The sequence below is a fragment of the Scylla paramamosain genome, chromosome 48 (genome assembly GCF_035594125.1).
Source record: "Scylla paramamosain isolate STU-SP2022 chromosome 48, ASM3559412v1, whole genome shotgun sequence".
Classification (NCBI taxonomy): Eukaryota; Metazoa; Arthropoda; class Malacostraca; order Decapoda; family Portunidae; genus Scylla; species Scylla paramamosain.
Genome location: NC_087198.1, coordinates 6,752,995 through 6,767,994, shown reverse-complemented (window position 1 = coordinate 6,767,994; position 15,000 = coordinate 6,752,995). Strand labels below are relative to the sequence as shown.

Below are 15,000 nucleotides of genomic sequence, written 5' to 3'. Positions count from 1 at the left end.
TACTACTACTCCTACCACTGCAATTTATGAGCAGTAGGTGACAGAAACGAAGAAGCGCAAACACCTGGAGATAGGTGAGCTTGATAGGAAGTTACAAGTAGAATATGAAGCAAAACTCAAAGACTCACTGAGAGAACTTGAGAGGACTGTGAAGAACAACTCATGAACATTACGCCCTAAGTGGACGACCTGTACGAGGCCAAGGTGAGAGTGAGAGTGAGAGGGGAGTAGGTAGGTGACGGATTTGAACTGGAGAAAGATTAGGGTGGAGAGAATTGAAGGTTGTAACTTCTAGGGACATTGGGAGGGAGTGAGAGAGTGAGAGGGGAGTGGGTAGGTGACGGTTTTGGACGTTAGAAAGACTACGGTGGAGAGAGTTATATAAAAAAAAAATGGTGTTATATTAAGTAAAATCAGTCAATATTTAACACGTCAGGCGCCACACGCACCACCGCCGTTACATTTCAGACTATTCAAAGTTGCCGTGTGTACCACTGGCCCAACATTTATCACTTTTCTTCCTTTTTTTTTTTTTTTAACAATGAATTCCATTAAATAACGGGCAAAAATGAAACGCAAATCTTTTAAACAAATGTTGATTATTAATTATCATAATTTTTAATGAGGCAAATATAATAATGGTAAAATAATGAAAGTATCTTTTGTGAAGTGACATTGTAACTGGTCAAAATACAAAGGTGGAACTCTAAATGGTAATAATAAAACTTGTCTCAGTCACGGCTCAACATATAGATGTAGTATCCTACATCTATATATTGTTTTATTACAAAGCAAATCTGTGATTGCAAAACAACATAACATTTTTACCTACTCTTATTGAAATCATTACTATCATTTCTTGCACAAAGGAGAACTTTCCCTGTAACAAATGAAAGCCTGTGTCCTGTTTGCAGCTGCACAAAGAAAAGGCTTTATCCTTCAACATTCATATAAACAGCTTCTTCATTCCTTGTGTAGTGAAAACAGTGACTCAAGAAATGATTGCAGCAAATGTGTGAAGGTCGCTATTGATGGAGAGAGTGCTTTCTTTCAGAACATAGGAGGCATACATGTACCTTCCCATCACACTGATCACATACACTCTTCACTCTCCTACCTTCTCAAGCTGCACTTGTCCGTCCTTCATTCACACTAAAGATTTGACAGCGCCCTCTGCATCTTTTTCCCGCTCTTCTAGAGTGACCTTGCAATCCAACAAGAAAATGGTGTTCTCTTACCTCCCAGAGAGAGAGAGAGAGAGAGAGAGAGAGAGAGAGAGGGAGGGGGGGCTACAATAGCCCCCCTCCCTCCTCCTCTCTCTCTCGGTTTGTCTGTTGGTTTCTTTTTTTTACTATTTTGTTTAATCTACTACTACTACTACTACTACTACTACTACTCGTACTACTACTACTAATCGTACTACTACTACTACTAATCGTACTACTACTAGTACTACTCGTACTACTACTACTACTTCTACTACTACTACTACTACTACAACAACTACTACTACTACTACTACTACTACTACTACTACTACTACTACTAACACATCTACTACCACCACCACCACCACCACCACCACCACCACCATCACCACCACTACTACTACTACTACTACTACTACTATCACCACCACCACCACCACCACCACTACTACTACTACTACTACTACCACCACCACCACCACCACGAATACCACCACCACCACTACTACCACCGCCACAACCACCACTACTACCACCGCCTCCACTACTACCACCGACACTACCACCACCACCACCACTACTACTACCACCGTCACCACTACTACCACCGCCACCACCACCACTACTACCACTACCACTGCTACTACCACCATCACCACTACCACTACTACTACCACCACCACAACCAACACCACCAACACCACCACAACCACCGCCACCACCACCACCACCACAACAACAACAACCACCACCACCACCACCACCACCACCACTACTACTACCACTACCGCTGCTACTACTACTACTACCACCACTACCACCAGTACTACTACTACTTTTACTGCTACTACTACTACTACTACTACTACTACTACTACTATTGCAGGTGACCCATAAACTACCTCTAACAATGGTGATGAAGAACCAGAAGTGGGTTGTAGGTGACGAGATAACTATCCCAGGTCATCCCGGAAGTGGCGAGGTGACCCCATACAGCTCCACAAGGTCGTGGAGGACACCAGACATAGCCACGTGGTCGCCTACACTCAGCCATCCACCTCACCTGCCCCAGACTGCTACCCGGACACCATCCAGCCACAAGAACCCAGATAAGCATTTCCGGGGTCCTTGGTTGTGGTTAGCTAGCTAGTTTGTTTAGGGGTCACTTGCTGTACATAGGAACCCTCCTCGGTCTGATGCTATTTTTTTTATTTTTATTTTTGAGGTGTAACGCTGTGCTCTACGTGAGAGTGATAGTGTTTATCTTTATTTATTTATTTTTTTTCCTGAAGACCAGTTCTGATGTTATCTTGGAGGTTAACGGAGAAGAGTTCTTCACACCTGTGTTTGTTGTTTTATTTTATTTTTTTATTGGTCACTTTTTTTTTTCTTTTGTGATTGTTATTAATTTTATTTATTTGTATTGAAATATGTGAGTGTGAATGCAGCACAATATATAAAGGTGTGCATTCCAGAGTGAAAGGAAGGCGTGCACAGGGTAGAGTGCACAGGATGCAGTGCCTTGTTTTTATCACCAGACCTTGATTGACTGAAGCAAATGAAAACTTTGGTGTGAGTACCTTACAAAGACACTTGACAATACTAATGTCACCTCACCTCGTGGTTTCACCTTAAACCTACAAACATTGGCTGGACACAAGGTCATAGAAATAATTTATTCTCATTTATTCTCATCTTTACAAATTACAGTCTTTACACATCAAAGTAACTAATCACCTTTATTCATCCACTTGAGGGGGTTGAAGGATCGCTAATCCCATATTAAATTGCCTGTGTTCAACTCGCCTCTCCTACCTCATTTATTGACCAATTCATTTAAAAAATATTTTGATCAGGAAGGTTGCAAGAAGAATGTCTGCTATCTTTTTTTTTTTTGTACGATAAGTTTTTTTTTTTCCAATGAAAAAGTAAAAAAAAAACTGTGTCAAATATTTACTTTCAAATATTTGTCAGAAATCAAAATCAGTTACAAACAAAAATGACGACAGCAGACTTTGTTCGCCTCTCACAGCTGGATAAGCCGCAATGGCCCATCTGTGTGTAACACCAATAACAACGGAGATCATTTTTATATGCAAAAATCCGCCATTTTAAGTTATGTCAAAGTTTAAGGGATGACTATAATACACCTATTGCAGCTAAGGACTTGAAATTCACATGATATATACATCACAATATGTTGAAAAACAGATATAGATTAATTTAGTTACTCCGATTGGTTTTGTACATAGGCCTAAAGTAATTCATGATTTCACCCTTAATTACCCGGGGGGGAGGGGGGAAGGCGGGTGAAAACAATTTTTGTTATATTTCGACTTTTAGATCAAAACCAGTGTTTAACTGTTTGAAATAAATAAAATATTAATGCAAAAGATATCTAATGGAGACACATTGACTATTTCCTAGATTTACGGAAAAATATTTATCTTATTTTTCGTATATAAATTTGAAAAAAATAGTTAGACCTAAAATTACGTACTCTCTAATGTTGTACGCAGCAAAAGAACCGTAGATATTCATAGGAGACTGAGGAAGAACGGGTACGCCAGAGAGAAAAAAAAAAAAAAAGTCATGTCTCGCAGCGGGCGAAACCGTGAAATTTCATAACAGAAGACCTCATTACATAAGGGGATATATATATATATATATATATATATATATATATATATATATATATATATATATATATATATATATATATATATATATATATATATATATATATATATATATATATATATCAAAACATTACATATATAAAAAATGGGAAAAAAATGTAGAAAATAAAAAAAATAAAAAAAAAATTCATATCCGGATCGTACAACGACACCCTTGATGCAAAACATGTTTGCGCGCCTGACGATGTTAAGACACACGACACACACTTCCCTTGAGAAAAGATGGTAGCCTTCACGAGTGTCTTACTATTTCTTTGCAGAGCCCCTCTTCTTGATGACGACGCGTACACTGTCAGCTACACTTTGCAGTGTCTCACTTAAATTTTTCTCTATCTTTGTATCTCTCCATTTCAGATAAATTGTTATCTTTCCAAGGGTTGAGGAGAACATGGTCGTGGTTCAAGAGAAGCCACTACAGCCACTCCCTGACAAGCCTTCCACACCGGTGAGTGTTGTTCAAGCATGTATTAGTATTGCTAATTCCTTATTTCCTAGAACATATACCACTATATAATGGAAATGTCTTTCCAACACAAATAACGTCAAGGAAAAATAAACTCTACACTAACTAAGTGATGAAAAACGTAGCATCATCCGCTACACAAAACAATACAGCAGCGAAGTGACACTACCAGGACTTGAACCAACACCTGCCTGCCTCACTGACACCTACCGTGGTGCCAGGGAGTGCCGAGGCCTGTGCTGCCACCACGCTGAGAGAAGGAGAAAGAGAAGAGCATCAGAGAGGAATGACCGTGGCAGGAAGGATGGTGTGTTAGGTGACTGGTTCAGACAGTGACAGTGGACAGAAGAAATGCTGGAGAAAGATTAGACCACAGGTGATTCATGTTGTAGTTGTTCAAGATTTCGAAGAAAACATTTTTTTTTTTTCCTAGACAGACAGTGGCAGCAGACACACAAGAGAGGATGGTGTGGTGGACAAGAGGATGCAGGGAGACAGCAGACAGAATGGAAGCTACAGATGAAAGAAGAGCAGGTCAAGCCATGGCAGCAGACACATAGACAGACAGATTGGATAAGAAAGAAGTATTATTTAGTGAGGTAAGGAACTGTACAACCCTTCACAGTGCTGACTACTTGATAGCAGAGGTGGTTCATGTTGGTTCAGGATTTGGTTTGAAGCTGTTACGTGAAAAGAACATTCTGAGGAACGAGAGGTTGTATTGTCACTTGTCAACAAAGTGGCAGAGTATTGCTATAACATTTATAGCCAAAGCTGTACCAGCTGCCTGAGTGTGTCATGTCCATTGTGTACTTACAGTCACCTTTGTCATGTCTACGCTAGTGGAGGAGAGGGAAGAACAAACCTTGAATCGTCCAGGGTTAGAGTTTTTAGCAAAGGTTTGAGCGAAGAGTTCAGCTTTAGAGATAGATGTGATAGCAGTGGTGCCATCTGGTTGAAATAAAGAAGGGAAAGGAGAAGCAAAGTTATTATAGATGTTGTTGGGTAAGTGCCAGAAGTCAAAAGGGGGAGTTAGATCTTGAAAGGTTTTGACACTTTCTGTTAATAAAGGAGTTTTTTTTGGCTAATTGGAGAACAGACTTGGCATGGCAGAAATGTAAAGTGCATTAGATTCCGGTGATGGAAGAAGACTTAAGCACCTTTGGTGGGCCACCTCTCTATCATGTATAGCACGAGAACAAGCTATGTTAAACCAAGTTTAACTTTGGAAGGTTTAGGTCGAGAAAAAGAGTGAGGAATGTACGCCTCCATGCCAGACACCATCACCTCTGTTATGCGCTCAGCACACAAAGACGGGTCTCTGACACGGAAGCAGTAGTCATTTTCCAAGGAAAATCAGCAAAATACCTCCATGTTCCCCCAACTAGTACAGGCAAAACGCCAGTGGCACCTTCCTTTAGGGGGATCCTGAGGAGGGATTGGAGCGATAGGACAAGATACAGATATGAGACTGTGATCGGAGGAACCCAACGGAGAAGAAAGGGTGACAGCATAAGCAGAAGGATTAGAGGTCAGGAAAAGGTCAAGAATGTTGGGTCTATCTTCAAGACGGTCAGGAATACGAGTAAGGTGTTGCACCAATTGCTTTAGGTCGTGGAGAATAGCAAAGTCTAAGGCTAGTTCACCAGGATGGTCAGTGAAGGGAGAGGAAAGCCAAAGTTGGTGGTGAACATTGAAGTCAGTCTCCAAGAATTAAGATCTCTGCAAAAGGGAAGAGAGTCAATGTGCTCCACTTTGGAAGTTAAGTAGTCAAAGAATTTTTCATAGTCAGAAGAGTTATTTGAGAGGTATACAGCACAGATAAATTTAGTTTGAGAGTGACTCTGTTGTCGTACCCTGGTGGTGGAAAACTCGGAAGATTCAAGAGAGTGGAAAGCAGGTTAAGTCATTGCGCACATGAACACAGCATCCAGCTTTGGATCGAAAATGAGGATAGAGAAAGTAGGAGGGAACAGAAAAGGGGCTACTATCAGTTGCCTCAGACATCTGAGTTTTAGTGACGAAAGGATGATGAAGCTTAATAGAGGAGAGGCAGCGTTCTACAGATTGAACGCGAATGTTGCAGAAGTTTATGAAGAAAAGCTGAGAGGGGTATCAAGACATTTAGGGTCGTTACCAGAAGAGCAGTCTGACCCGGGGACAATTGTGGTCCGCTCACCAGATGGGGTCTCCGAGGCTGGTGTAGGAGTATGTGTGTAATAATTAGGTGCTGGTAGTTGTTTTGTGTGCAGGAAGAGAGATATCTCCATGACTATAACGTTTGGTACGATTGAAAACATCCTTTGATTTCCACAGATATGTACACACACTAGCAACAGTTTTCACCTGTAGCACCAGAAACAGTCTTCCTCACACGAACCGTTTCACTGCCGGGACTTGAAGGCTGATGAAGCAGTGCGGCGGAGGTCACGCCTCTCAGAGTGTTTATACTTGTTGTCAACACCGCCATAACTAATACAAACTCTTTAGTGCAGGTAGTTAAATAACTGCAATCATTGTTCCAGATTCCTAAATTCACAAAGTGCATAACTCATTCCAAGTTTTTATTGCAGATAATTAAAGTTTTAGTGAAATAATTATTCCTATTCCTAATGTTGTGTGGTGCATTATCTCAGACAGGCCCACTGGAAGCTGTCAGAGTGCTGTGGCACGTGGCAAGAACCAAGTGTTCAGGAGCACACACTGTCCCTTCACCAGTCAGCAGGTTACGAAAAACAATGCAGTATTTTGTTGAGTAATCAAAGTAATAAAATGTAAATGATAAAATGTCAGTACTGATTTAGAGTGTCACACTCCACCATGGCAAAGACTGCCGGCTGAGTAATATTCAAGTTGTATTAGTGAGACTCTACTCAATGTTAATTATAAGGCAGGTATAAAAAAAAATAGTTAAAAAATGTATCATAGTACAAGAAAGTGACAGTTCAAAATGTAAACATATCTTTAACAAGTAGACTTGAATGGTCATTAAGTAGTACAGCAGACCCTTCCTAGAGTAAATTCACTATTATTTGTAGACTGGCCTTATTTGTCTCTCATCATTTTACTTTTCTCATTATTCTGTCTTGTTTTCTCATTAATACTTGAGTGCCTTCATGTTATCTCTATTATTGTGACTGTTTCTCTCATTATGTTGCTGATGTTGTCTACTCTCATCATCTGACTGACTGCTCGCCTTCACAGATCTGGGCGGCTTGGAAGCCTCACTACAAACTGAAGACCCGTTCACTTGAAGGACACAGTTGGAGTCGGACACAAGATCCAAGAGGGAGTTATTTTTAAACGAGAGCTTCAGGCAAAAAATTCGAGTGGATTTTCAACTCTAAAAATAACTTTTTTTGGGGGGATATTTTGAAGCTTCTTTATCTTGAAAAATAACTCCAGATATTATGACTCTAGCTGGAAGTTGACCTGAGCAATGTAGGGTTTGCTGCAGTGAGATTACCAAGGCACGAGTGTCTGGGATTTAAAGATGATGGATATGTGTCCTGTGTGCTGCTGTGCTGGGAGGAGAGGAGCAGCAGCAGTCGTGGGGCTCTGCTCCCGCTGTCACTGGTGCAACTGTTCACTCCTGCAGCTACCTTCCCTCAACATACTGTGTCTTCCCACACATGCAATGAACAACTATGAACAATACTTCTCCTGCGATGAGGAACAGTGAATAACAACACCTCTCTCTCTCTCTCTCTCTCTCTCTCTCTCTCTCTCTCTCTCTCTCTCTCTCTCTCTCTCTCTCTCTCTCTCTCTCTCTCTCTCTCTCTCTCTCCACAGTATGTCCCCCACAGTATGTTTACAAACCCACAGTGACTCTCCACAGCCCCTCACCAACAACTGTCTCCTTCACACACACACACACACAAATGTTGGAATCTTGTAGTGTCTACAACAATGAATGGAACCAAAATCGACAAGCCAAATTTTCTTCCAGCCTGCGTGAGTGTAGTGAGGCTCAATGTGTGTGTACAAGTGAAGAGTATATATTAGATGCATGACTTAAAAATATGAGGCTTACACAAAAATACAGGACATAACTTGAGTGTGGTGAGTCAAAGGGGAGTCAAAATGCTCAACTTTGAATTAATTTACAACAAAAAGTAACTAAATAAACACACTATAAAAAAAAATAATCTCATCAATTAACACTGGAAAAAAAAATATATATACACCAACGCAAAATAAATAAATAAATAAATAAATGAAAACTAAATAAAGCAAATTAATCTGAACGCTAACACACAAACCAACATAGTCGTATATTTTTAAACACTACGGTGAAGAAAGATAATGAAGCTTTAACATTGAGTGAAAGAGAGAGAGAGAAATTTGTGGTCTTCCTAAATCTCTCTCTCTCTCTCTCTCTCTCTCTCTCTCTCTCTCTCTCTCATACACAAACAATAAAAAAAACAAAAAAAAATAAGCAAATAAACAAAATACAAGCAAATAATAATAGCCATCCACACCAATCCACACCAAGCCATCCCAATCCAGCCAATCACGAGCCAGCAGCAGACACACCGAGAGGATTGTGAGAAAGAGGAAAAAGAAAAAAAAAACATGAAAAATAATGGATACCGGGAGAATAAGAAAAGAATAAGAAAAAAATGGCGAATCAAGAGAAAAATGAGAAAAATAAAGGAAAAAATACGAATAAAACCAAAAGGAAAAAATGAGGGAAGGGAAAAAATGGGGTGAGAAGGGGAACACTTAGGAAAATAAACGAAACAATAGGGCATTACATTGTGATTAGGTATAGCAGGGATGGATTATGAGAGAGAGAGAGAGAGAGAGAGAGAGAGAGAGAGAGAGAGAGAGAGATCTGGTCAGGAATTTAATTTTGTGTTAGTGGTTTACGCCATCTCTCTCTCTCTCTCTCTCTCTCTCTCTCTCTCTCTCTCTCTCTCTCTCTCTCTCTCTCTCTCTCTCTCTCTCTCTCTCTCTCTCTCTCCTTACAACAGTTTTGTCTTTCTGTTTTCTCTCGCTCTTATCTTTCGCTGAGAGAGAGAGAGAGAGAGAGAGAGAAACATTATTATTACACACACACACACAAACACTCTTTTCATAGATAAGTTAACACTTTTAATATATATATATATATATATATATATATATATATATATATATATATATATATATATATATATATATATATATATATATATATATATATATATATATATATATATATATAACCCTTTCTTTTTACATTATCTATCACAATTAATCTTTCTACCTCCTATTCCTTCCCTTCCAAATGAAACCGAACCATTAAGAAGTATCACTTGCTTCTCTCCTGTAACTTATAATGAAACGCTCGAATTAATTCATAAGGTGCGCAAAGGAGCTTAATTAATAAACAGGAAAGATTAAAAATGCATTGCGGGGAAAAAAAAGGTAAAATATGAATGAGTTTGAGGAAAGGTGTGTGTGTGTGTGTGTGTGTGTGTGTGTGTGTGTAAGCTAATGAGTTTTTTAACTGAAGAATGTAAGGTATTGGATCCGAAAGCATAAGGGATTGGACGCCCTGAGTGAAGCGGTTACAGGTGTCTATTGTTCCCGTGGTTGATATACTGAGACAACTTGTTCGCCACCTTGCAATTAGAGACGTGGCAGTGAGGCTGGTAGATACCTATCAGCGCCAGCATTTTTATTTGTCTGCGATTTCCTGGGGCAAAGGGGTGTCTTAGCTAAATTTGAAATCGATGTGCAGGAAAAGTACAGCATGAATTGCTGCACAAGTGTATCTAAAATTAAAAACATAACCCTTAATATAAATATTCATACTTACTGGTGTATGATAAGGCTTTGTTAATTGAATTATAAGATAAAACTAAAAATAGGTAATGATTTTTTTAAAGTAAGTATGAACAGTAAAAATAAAAGGATGTTGATATCGGCTTGTGCATTTTATCTGGGAATGTTGAAAAATATCAGATATCACTGACACGTCCTGTATATGAAAGTAATCAGTGAAATAAAAAAAGAACAGCACCGCTGGCGGACGTACGACGTACTTATCTTGATCATTATTCTTCAGTTAAAGAAAGCGCCGCGCACCGTTAGGAAGGAGTGTAAAGTGTAAACAATAGCCTCTCAGTTCTGCCGATACAAAGGCCTTTACTTTGCTCTACTATATCCAGAATAGGGTATAGCTCGTTCTTTCGGGAATTTTCTTAATTCCGCTGTAGTCCATGATTGTGGCGGTGATGTATCCATTGTGCAGGGTAGTGGAGTAAGCTGGTCCTGTGTTTTGGTTTGCTCGCTCCCCAAGTACCCGAGGATAGTGATCGTACCGCAAAAATAAAGTCTCTGATACAAAATTATATTTTCTTTACATTAAATGGATTTGCCTGTTGTTTAGTACATGAAAATGCAAGTATATATTAGTATACTTCCATTGAGGTCAGTAGAAAATTACAGATTGCCTGCCTTGATACACTTATAAGCTCTTTTAAGAATATCATCTGAAATTATGAATAGAGGCTCAAATAATGTCATGTGCTGTCAGTTATCACGAAATTAATTGACTTAAAATTTATTACTGTGCAACGATACACTTTTGTAAGCTTGTAGAACCTTGCCCCAAAAAGTATTTATCTTCCGGCGATAATTAAAAATTCTGGCGCTATCTGGTATCAAAACGCTCACTGCGACGTCTCTAATTTCCTATACAGGGTGTGACGCGAGTTTCTGCAAATACTGAAAGAGGTGAAAGAACGCTTAATTCTAAGTAGAAAATGTTCTATGCACATATGCATTTTAAGGCTTTGTTTACCCATCAGAGGATTTGAAAATGTACGGGACTCGCGGGTGTGCTCTGTGAAATGACGGACACACGGTTGTATTGTCGCAGCCTCGGAGGTGCCACTTAGTCATATTACGAATGGTTTAATATTACATTATCTTGTAACAAGACTAATGGGATTACAAAGCATGTAATTTACCTATAAGCATTACAGGACAACATTATTGCGGTGATTAAAAGTACTTCCGTAAAATGCTACGCGGCATCATCAAACCGAGGGAGGAGGGCGGGTGGGTAGCCTGCCCTTGCGACCTTGAAAACAGCTGAGAGATGATGCCACGTAGCATTTTACAGGAGTACATTTTATCACCGCAATAATGTTGTCGTGTAATGCTTATCGGTAAATTACATGCTTTTTTATATAATTTGTCTTGTTATAAGATACTGCAATATTCCACAGCCTGCAAAAAATAACATTAAACCATTCGTAATTTGAACAAGTGGCACCTCCGAGGCTGAGACAATGCAGCCGTCTGTACTTCATCTCACAGCTACACGCAGGGCACAGCAGCGAGTCCCCTACATTTTCAACTCCTCTGACGCAGGTCGCCCACCACCAGGGTCAGAGGGTCGGACATGATGCAGAAGAAGGCGCGGGAGCCGAAGTATTCATCCGCCGTCCACCGCTCCCCGTCGCTGAGAAAGCTGCTCCTTGTGTCACAGCTGAGGAAGAGAGAGGCGAGGGATAGGTCACTCCTGCAGGAACACGAATTAAGAACGAACACCAATAGACATGGCCACTCGGAGGGATACAAAGGAAAAAACAAGAAGTAAAAGATAAGAACCGGAGGTTGAAATCGCTCACACATGAACAAACAGTAATAGATAAGAGCACGGAATTTAGATCACTCACAAAGAAATACAAATGAAGAACAAACATATGCAACTTGCATTTTGGTTCTTCCGAGGCTGTCTGTGATAAAGTACACTGAGCAATCTTGTAAAGTGGATGTAGGCTGGAAAATGCAAGGATGCAGGCACGGTGAGAGAGGGAGGGAAAGTGAGAGGGAGGGAGGAAGGGAGGCAGAAAGGAGGAAAGGAAGGAACGTAAGAGAAAAGAAAGGAATAAATAAAAGCAAAGCCTTCCCCACCAAAAAAATGAATTAATTAATAAAATGAAATAAATAAATAAATAAAAGTAAAACGGAGAAAAAAAAGAAAAAAGGAAGGTATGAACAAAAGGAGAGGGAAAGGAAGAAACGGATAAGAAAAGGAGAGAAATCAAATGAAAGAAAGGAAGGCAGGAAGGATAAAAAAAAAAATGAAATAACGGAAAGGTAGAAAACGAAGAAAGGAAATCAAATAAATACAAAAAAGGAGGAAGAAAGAAAGAGGAAGGAAAACGATGCCATAAGTAATGAGAGAGTTAAACAAAAAAAAAAAAAACAGACAAGACTTGAATAGAAAAGAGAGAGAGAGAGAGAGAGAGAGAGAGAGAGAGAGAGAGAGAGAGAGAGAGAGAGAGAGAGAGAGAGACTAGATAAACAACATCCGAGAGTGGCGAGGATGGGGGAGGCTGGAGGGTGGTGAAGGAAGGGGACAGGGGAATGGATGAGCAGGGCAAGGCAGGGAAGGAAGGAAGAGCAGTGAAGGGAAGGAGGAATAATGATGGAAGAAAGGCAAGTGAGGGAAGAGGGACGGTGTAGGAGGAGCAGTGAAGGAAGGAGAGCCAGGGGAAGTGGAGGCAGTGAAGGAAGGAGAGGGGCGTGGAGGAAGAATAGGGACGTTGTTGTAACCCAGCAAACAACAAGAAATGAAACATGTAACAAGAAACAAGAATGAAACAAAAGTGAAGAAATGAAAAAGGGAAACGAGAAGTAGAAAGAATAAATGAGGGAAGAAGATGATAAAAACGACAGCAGGTATCAAGAAGCTATCACCACCCTGACAGATAAGAGACGAGACGTGACCACCGTGGAGAACAACAAGATGCGGTGAGTCATCACAACACTAACAGAGCCGGAGATTAGCACAACATTACAAGAAGAGGTACTCAGGTGGCCATCACTGAATTAGTATACGAGGGAAGCAGAGGTCACCGGAAACAGGTGACATGGACAACACGGACAGCCGGCACACCACAGGAACCGCCGCCTCCTTGTTCCTGATTAGAAGATGCGATTACCAAAGTAACTCGAGAATGAATCTTACTGAAAGTTAAGGAAAAATAAACTGTGTGATCGAAGTACGGGGAAGATAAAATTAATATAGTTACTTGAAAATGGATCTTGCGGAAAGTATATGAAATTGAACCATATGACCAAAGTATGAGAAAATAAATATATTTACTCGAAAATGAACCTTATTGAAAGTTACAGGAAAATGCCTCGAATGATCGAAGTAGTGGAAAATAAATGTTATAGCAACGGAAGCCTTGTTGGGGCAAAAGGTCGCTCTAACATCACGCGTATATTACAAGGTGTAGGAGACGGGAATAGACAGAAACAGAGAGAGGGACAAGCTAGACACAGCTGTCAGACCAGAGAGGGTCAGGATGGGCAAGCCGCCTGTCGCAGTACCAGTAAGTAGAGCCACACAGTTGTAATGCAGTCACAGTAAAGTGTGGGTGTTATATATTGACAGAGAGGGATTGGGTGGTGTAGGATGTGTTCCTCAATGAATATTACCTGCGAAGTTTCTTTATCGGTGCTTGACAGTGGCATGTTATTCATTACATATCTCGCCTGAACATTGTTCAGGCGAGATATGTATTGTACACTTTTCTATATTGAATCTCATCCGCCATTTTCTGCCAAGCTTGTTAGTCTATTTAGGTCACACTGGAGTTCCTGCCATTGTGACACAGACGTTATTCTACTTGTTATCTTGGTGTCGTCTGCAAATTTACTTATTTTGCAATTTATCCCTTCATGAATATCATTAATGTACATTATAAAGAGTACTGGTCCTAATACAGAGCCTTGAGGAACACCACTGTTTACCTTTTGCCACTCTGACTCTTTTCCATTTATCACAACACGCTGTTTTCTGTCAGAGAGCCAGTCTCTCAGCCATTTCAGGGTGTTTCCGGCAATGCCGTGAGCTTTTACTTCACTGGTGAGTCTCTTAAGGAGAACAGTGTCGAAAGCTTTCTGGAAATCAAGGTAGATAATATCAACAGCTTTTGTCTCGTCATGCGAGTTAAATAGTAAGTTCATTAAGCAGGAACGCTTGGTTCTGAAACCGTGTTGCGAATCATTTATGATTTTGTTTTCTTTTAAATATTTAACAATTCTATCTCTGATTATTGTTTCCATTAGCTTGCACACTACTGAAGTGAGACTGATCGGCCTGTAAATGGCTGGGAGAAATTTATTTATTTTACTTTATTTTTTTTAAGACTGGCGTGACATTTGCTAGTTTCCATTCGTGGGGAACTTTACCCGCTAGTAAAGTTTTATTGAATAAAATTGTAAGCGTTTCACGAGCTCATTTCTTTCTTCTTTAAGAAGCCTGGGTGATATCTTGTCTGGCCCGGCTGTTTTGTTTACGTTCATGCTCTTCGTGACTCAGAGGATTTCACTTTCTGTGATGGTGAAGTCCGGCAGCGTGGTGCCTCATGACTGAGTCGAAGGGGTCGGCAGACTGCCCTGAACATCCTCAGTCGTGAAGACTGTTGAAAAGTACTCGTTCAGGGTGTTCGCCATGTCTGTTTCGTTTTCTATTTTTGTGCCATTTTCTGTTATTAGTGGACCAATCGTTGATGTTAAAACCCTTTTTGTTTTCACATAGGAGGAGGAGGAGGAGCAGGAAGCGAAAAGGAAATACAACAAAAACAACAACAAAACAAGCATCAGGGAGATGAAG

At 40.1% G+C, this 15,000-nt stretch overlaps 2 long non-coding RNA genes across 8 annotated transcripts in view; one reads left to right on the top strand and one right to left on the bottom strand.

The window, feature by feature from the left end:
- LOC135095339 (uncharacterized) overlaps nt 1-8,141 on the top strand; it is a 10,982-nt gene extending 2,841 nt beyond the window's left edge. For 3 of the 7 annotated variants that reach the window (XR_010264303.1, XR_010264300.1, XR_010264305.1), the window contains 4 exons: nt 2,095-4,352; nt 4,808-4,969; nt 7,007-7,095; nt 7,575-8,141. This is a non-coding gene — a long non-coding RNA (uncharacterized LOC135095339). Of the gene's footprint in view, nt 1-2,094; nt 4,353-4,803; nt 4,970-6,686; nt 7,096-7,574 lie in introns of all 7 variants that reach the window. The other 4 variants (XR_010264306.1, XR_010264304.1, XR_010264301.1 and 1 more) reach the window with 3 other exon arrangements.
- A 3,480-nt stretch (nt 8,142-11,621) lies between these two features.
- LOC135095292 (uncharacterized) overlaps nt 11,622-15,000 on the bottom strand; it is a 30,981-nt gene continuing 27,602 nt past the window's right edge. The window contains exon 3 of the long non-coding RNA XR_010264226.1: nt 11,622-11,856. This is a non-coding gene — a long non-coding RNA (uncharacterized LOC135095292). The remainder of the gene's footprint in view (nt 11,857-15,000) is intronic.